Source organism: Lolium rigidum, chromosome 3, assembly GCF_022539505.1.
Source record: "Lolium rigidum isolate FL_2022 chromosome 3, APGP_CSIRO_Lrig_0.1, whole genome shotgun sequence".
Lineage (NCBI taxonomy): Eukaryota > Viridiplantae > Streptophyta > Magnoliopsida > Poales > Poaceae > Lolium > Lolium rigidum.
In genome coordinates, this window is record NC_061510.1 from 338934748 (window position 1) to 338940747 (window position 6000).

The following is a 6000-nucleotide window of genomic DNA, read 5'->3' on the forward strand; positions in this document are numbered from 1 at the left end:
TAAACCATCTACGACGTTTCTATGACAAAAAAATAATCGTCAAAAACGGAGCGTCAGAAATCAACCAACATGACCTTTTACTTGGAATCATCATAATCGTCTATGACGATATTGGATCGTCATGTCCTTTATGACAACCTAATATCGTCATTGGCGATCTGGTCGTGCCACATCAGATCCTACATGGCCAGTCTGACGTGGCAAAACTATGACGAAATTAAATCGTCGTAATTTAAAATCAGCCCAGTCCATTTCGGTTGTCTACATGGGCCAAGCCCACTAATATCTGCATTTTCCCCTAGGCCGTGGCCTCTTTCAGTTTATTTATTTTTTGGGCATTAGCCTGTTTTTGGTCCGTTTGTCTTTTGGGCCTCCACCTTTTAAGAGCTTTTTTGGTCCGTATGATATTGGGCATTAACGTATTTCCAACCTTTTGTTTTGGGCCTAGGCCCTCTTACGATGCATACACTTTGCTCTGCAAATCTTTTTTTCTTCGTTGTTCCAATGTATTTCTGATTCTTTTTTTTGCCTCCTTTCGTCCAGGTATGCATAGCAAATATGCAAATATACAAAGGAATTTGAATAACCAGCAAGTATACATAAGAATTTGAATATATAGCCGAGGAATTAGAATTCAGCATTCATGTAACTTGTGATCAAATTTCCCAGGTAAGGAATTTTGCAATCAACATTACATATATAGAACGTGCATCATCTTCTACAGCCAGGAACAGGCAGTCAACCAACTTCCCAGCAAAATTATCAGTTCACCTTCCCAATAGATTTGCCTGCAATCAACATCATCATGCATGAGCGATCTTGACAAGCGCATAGATCCATCACATCTTGCACAATGAAAAACACTACTAGATTCTCTAGTCCAGTTAAGCAGGACCAGTACACGTGCAAAAGTATGATGTGCTTACAGTGCTCTTTGCTAAATTAAGATCGATTGCTTGCAGACCAACCAGAACCATTGGTCTTTATCATGTGAGAATGTACCTGAAAAGTCAGTTCACAAAGTACGCGAAGTTGTGGAACTGCAGTGGCTTCCCCATGGTCCTCTTGATGTACAGGCACCTCACCTGCGAACCAAAAAAGGCAACAACCAATGCCATGTCACATTTAACTAAATTCAGCCCAACTATTTGCTTCCCTAAGCATTTGTTAAACAGAAGTTGAACGAAACTCACGTTCTGCCAGTTCTTGAGCAGGAACACGAGGAAGTTGGCGCTCATCTGGATGTTCTGCTGGATCTTCTTCTCCTCCATCAACAGGTTGCCACTATATACTACACCCATGAACAAGACCTTCTTCAATGCTGATCCGACAAGTTAATACTTGAACCACCCATTGTCAGCAGAATTACTATCATGCAGAACAAGTAAAGAACTATGTGATAATTTAATATCTCAAATTCTCAAGCATCAATAAAACAACATGAATACAAGTTAATAGAAAAAATAAAGTAGCACATGGAAGGATTGTTTACAACGTCTTGGTCAATGACTTCAAACAGAATTATGAATGAATGATATCACTAACAATTGTTTCAGTTGTACGTGTTTGCAAACACACCATTATGCAGCACAATGCACTGTCCAGTCAAATATATATCAAACAAAAAAAAAACCTTCAAAGCATTATTCTAATCATGAACCAACCTCATATCTATTTCAGATGCTTTCTGATAAATAGACTGCAACAGGCTTCCATCAATTAAAGATCAATTAAATTGAAAATTAATAGGTCGAGTCCAAATCGTGGCATGCATGAAAACAGAGGGCACATCAAATTTTGCTGTAAGAACAGAGCAGCTATTACATGATTTGTGGACCAAAGGTAAGATAGATCAAGACTTTGACCTCATGATTTTCGGAAGTATCAACACAGTTAACATTTTTAACTGATACAGCCGTATTCATCCATGCTATTCATCGTAAATGAGGCCAAAAAATTCAGAAGCCCAAACTTCACCAAGAATCATGCATCAGATAAACATTCTATCATGGGAGTACCTCATCTGCGAGTATAAAGAAGGTCCCGAAGAATGATCTTACCCTGAGGAGCTCGAAGAGGCAAGAGGGTGTTAACTGCTTGTGCTTAGTCACCTTGGTGAGCAGCGTATTTCAGGTGACTTGGGCCAGCAGCATGGCAATTTCACTTCCTTGCTTACCGTTGCTCTACTTGTGAAACCCCAAAACAAACTGCAGAAGAATACATTAGAAAGAGAGAGCAACAAGATGATAATCAAACCTACAGACAGAAGTGCGAGAATCAAACACAGACACAAACACCTGAATAAAATTGAACGCTAAAAAGCCTACTGCTATTGTTTGTAAGTTGCAACCAAGTGAAACAATTTATTGGTCGACACACCAAGAAGAATAAGAATGAACAAGCAGTGCAACTCCAGGTGAAATAGTACTGTTTAGAAGATTGGCTTGGTCATACAGAATACCCGCCTCAAAAGGTTTTAGCTCACAAGGTTCGGGTCAGATACCCCCCAGCTTTTGCTATGGGGCTGGCGGGTGACTTCGCACATCTAACTGGTTCATCATTCAAGCCAATCAACTATGTGTCAAAAAGCCTACAACGACAAAACTAACTACGTGCAATTTTAAGAAAAAAGAACAGATCTAGGAAATCAACAATGTTTCAGAACATAAATAGCATGGCGGTTAATTTGTAGTCAATTTAAAATGAATAGCACTGAGAACATTGCATAAAGCAAAATAGCATACTCCAAACACCTAAGAAACAACAATAGTTGCATTAACTTTAGCCTTGCAAGAAGGCCTTTGCCCAGTCCTAACAACTTCCAAAGTAAGACAATACACCAACAACAAATCAACAGACAGATACGCAAACATATATTATTTAACCAATCCACTAGTTCTAACTAATAGTCCTAACAGACAAATATGGCTCGATGGCAAGTTTTGTGAGGATAAATGGGGAGGAATCATGGACTTACCTAGAACATGAAGATGAATAAGCCTGCATGGATGTGTCACCGTGGTGGTGGATGCGGCAGTGACATGGGGAGAATCAGGGATTTGAGGTCGTGTAGAACTGAAGACGCCACCGACTGAGATGCGATGCTTCAGGGATCTCCTCCTAGCACAGACAAACCAACACTTAGACCTCAATCAGAACACACATAAACGCTGGAACTGAACCGGATCTGGGGGCTTACATGAAAATGAAGAGGGGCGCTCGGGGGTTCTTGGGCTTGCTGGGATTCTTCTGGGATATGCTCCGAGTTCGTGCGACGCAACAAAGACGTGGTCTGTCCCTCCGAGTTCATCATGGCGCGGACGAGGTCCATGGCCTCGGCGAGCATCCCGCGCGCGTGCGCCTGCGACGGGAGCCCCGCGAGCATGGGGAAGTTGTAGCAGCAGAGCCACGAGCACGGCCACCTAGGCTGCAAAGAGGCGGCGCGGGAACCGCGCGTTGCCGTCCATCCAGAGACGGTTGAAGCGGGGCCGGAGGTGGTCGGCGTAGATCTGGATGGGAGCTGGGACTCGGAGCTAGAGCGGCGGAGGGAGGACGAGGGTTCCGACGGGATGGAGAGGTGGAGAGTGGGGTCGCGGCCGCGCAATCAGGTCGATGGTGGATCGAAAGAGATGAGGAGGGTGGCGGCGGGGGGCGCGAGGAGTTGAGTTAGGGTTAGAGGAGAACCCTTGTTTCAGTGCGGGAACTTAAACGAAATTCCGTTTCATCAGGGCGCGCACAGGGGCGGGTGGCGCTTCCGATTTCGTCGATTTCACGGACGCGTCGCCCGCGAATTTTGACTCGGGATTTACCCAACGAGTGTGACTGTTACAGGGACCCACGTTTGCCGGTCCCAGCTGCTAGCGTTGTGGTAGCTCTACCTCTCTACTACTAGGTGGTGGTCGTGTGATCGAATGCCCGGAACGGCTGGTCGAGTGGTCGCTTTTCAACAACATTGATATGTACACGGTCCTAGCGATTTCAGCCTCACAAGTAATTATACACGTGCCAATTCAAAAGCCACGTCACATAACACGTAGACAGATTGCTTAGGTGTTTGTCTAGTCACCACTTCTAATCTAAAAATTTATTCTTATTATATGTTACGACGATCTATCATAATCAACAACGAATAACATTGTAAATTATATTCACTAAATTATGACGATTTCATGTAAGCAAATTACGACGTTTTGTACTTAAATCGTCGTAATTTTCTAGGGTTTTGAACCCCCCAAACTGCTAACGACTATTCGGTGTGAAATCGTCCTAGAATCATGACGATTTTACCCAGAGTCACTGAGAGAAGGTCACAAGTCAACATATTTCTTGTAGTGAGCTCCTTCACAAAAAAAAGCCCTTCCGGCACCCCGAAAATGGAAAAACCGTCGCCCGTGGTTCGGATTGGAAATCCGCGACAGGGGCCTTGCTACCCATCCTAAGGTGCACGCACGTGCCAAATATGGCCTCGTTCCGACAAACTATGTGGTGAAACGGGCCGTTTCCTACTCATTTCCCTAAAAGCCATAGAACTCCGGACGTGATAGCCCTACTCGTGAAGGGTTTTTCAAGATAATTGCCGTATCCCAATTCCGTCTTTTGAAGTGGTTACTAGGACACATAAAATGACGCCACGCGGCTCCGCTCGATTTTTTTGGCTCCGTTTAATTTGCCAACCGCGCAAAACGGGCCGCCGGGACATGCGGTATGGCCGCACGGGCGCGCGCGTGCACCCGTCCGCCAACGCGCGAAACGGAAAACATTTAGCACATAAAATGACGCGTCCTAGACCTAAAAACATTTTCCCTCCATTTATTGAGCCAAGGAAAGTGTGGCCCCGGCTCAAATCCGGTCGGCTTCAGCGGATTCGGCGGGACACCGCAGAAGCCGGAGGGATTCCCAGATGGCTACCGCGCGCATACGGCATGTGATAGGTGGTGCGTAGGAGGTATCCTGCCGCTGCGCGGAGGTCTCGCGCAATACTAAAATGCGCACCATGTAGCTCCTTCAAAAAAAAAGCCCTTTCGGCACCCCGAAAATGGAAAAACCGTCGCCCGTGGTTCGGATTGGAAATCCGCGACAGGGCCTTGCTTCCCATCCTAAGGTGCACGCACGTGCCAAATATGGCCTCGTTCCGACAAACTATGTGGTGAAACGGGTCGTTTCCTACTCATTTCCCCTAAAAGCCATAGAACTCCGGACGTGATAGCCCTATTCGTGAAGGGTTTTTCAAGATAATTGCCGTATCCCAATTCCGTCTTTTGAAGTGGTTACTAGGACACATAAAATGACGCCACGCGGCTCCGCTCGATTTTTTTGGCTCCCTTTGGCACATATACCCGCAGCTAGAGCCATTATCACACGATCGAGGGTGTGCTCGATCTATCGGTTAGGGTTTGGTGTAGGGTTAGGGGCTAGGGTTTAGGGGGTAGGGCTAGGGTTTAGGTTAAAGGTAAGTATTTATGGTTAGGTATATGTTTAGGGTATAGGGTTAGGGTTAGGGTTTATGATGCATGGTTCTCGCGGCCTCCGTGTCGTGGTTTAGGGTTTTAGAGGGGTTTTAGTGCTCGAAGCCTCCCCAGTTTAGGGTTTAGGGTTTAGGGGAGCTACTTTTGCACCATTAGACCTTGCAACACACTTTGACACATATCATAGGTCCACATGCAAGATTTGGTGGGGTTCCGGTGCTCCGGCGGTCGTTCTCCCCCTCCTTCCCCCAAAACAGCAGAACGTGTGCCCCGGCGGGTCTACCCCACTAGATTTCTCCGCGCGAGGGTGCACCAATGTAACTTTTCATTCTTTTAGGTTTGTTTAGGACATATACACATGGAGAACCAAGATTGGGACCCTTTGGCACATATACCCGCAGCTAGAGCCATTATCACACGATCGAGGGTGTGCCTGATCTACTGGTTAGGGTTTGGTGTAGGGTTAGGGCTAGGGTTTAGGGGGTAGGCCTAGGTTTTAGGTTAAAGGTAAGTATTTATGGTTAGGTATATGTTT

At 45.6% G+C, this 6000-nt stretch overlaps 1 long non-coding RNA gene across 2 annotated transcripts; it reads right to left on the minus strand.

Moving 5' to 3' along the window:
- Positions 1-594: 594 nt before the first annotated feature.
- On the minus strand, positions 595-3610 carry LOC124700133. 2 transcript variants are annotated; one of them, XR_007001651.1, is made up of 6 exons: positions 3200-3610; positions 2978-3120; positions 2061-2207; positions 1194-1368; positions 1003-1085; positions 595-788 (listed from the first exon to the last, which is right to left on the minus strand). It is a non-coding gene; the product is annotated as an uncharacterized LOC124700133 (long non-coding RNA). The 2 variants fall into 2 exon arrangements; XR_007001650.1 differs by having other exon boundaries at positions 2978-3610.
- Positions 3611-6000: the final 2390 nt, after the last annotated feature.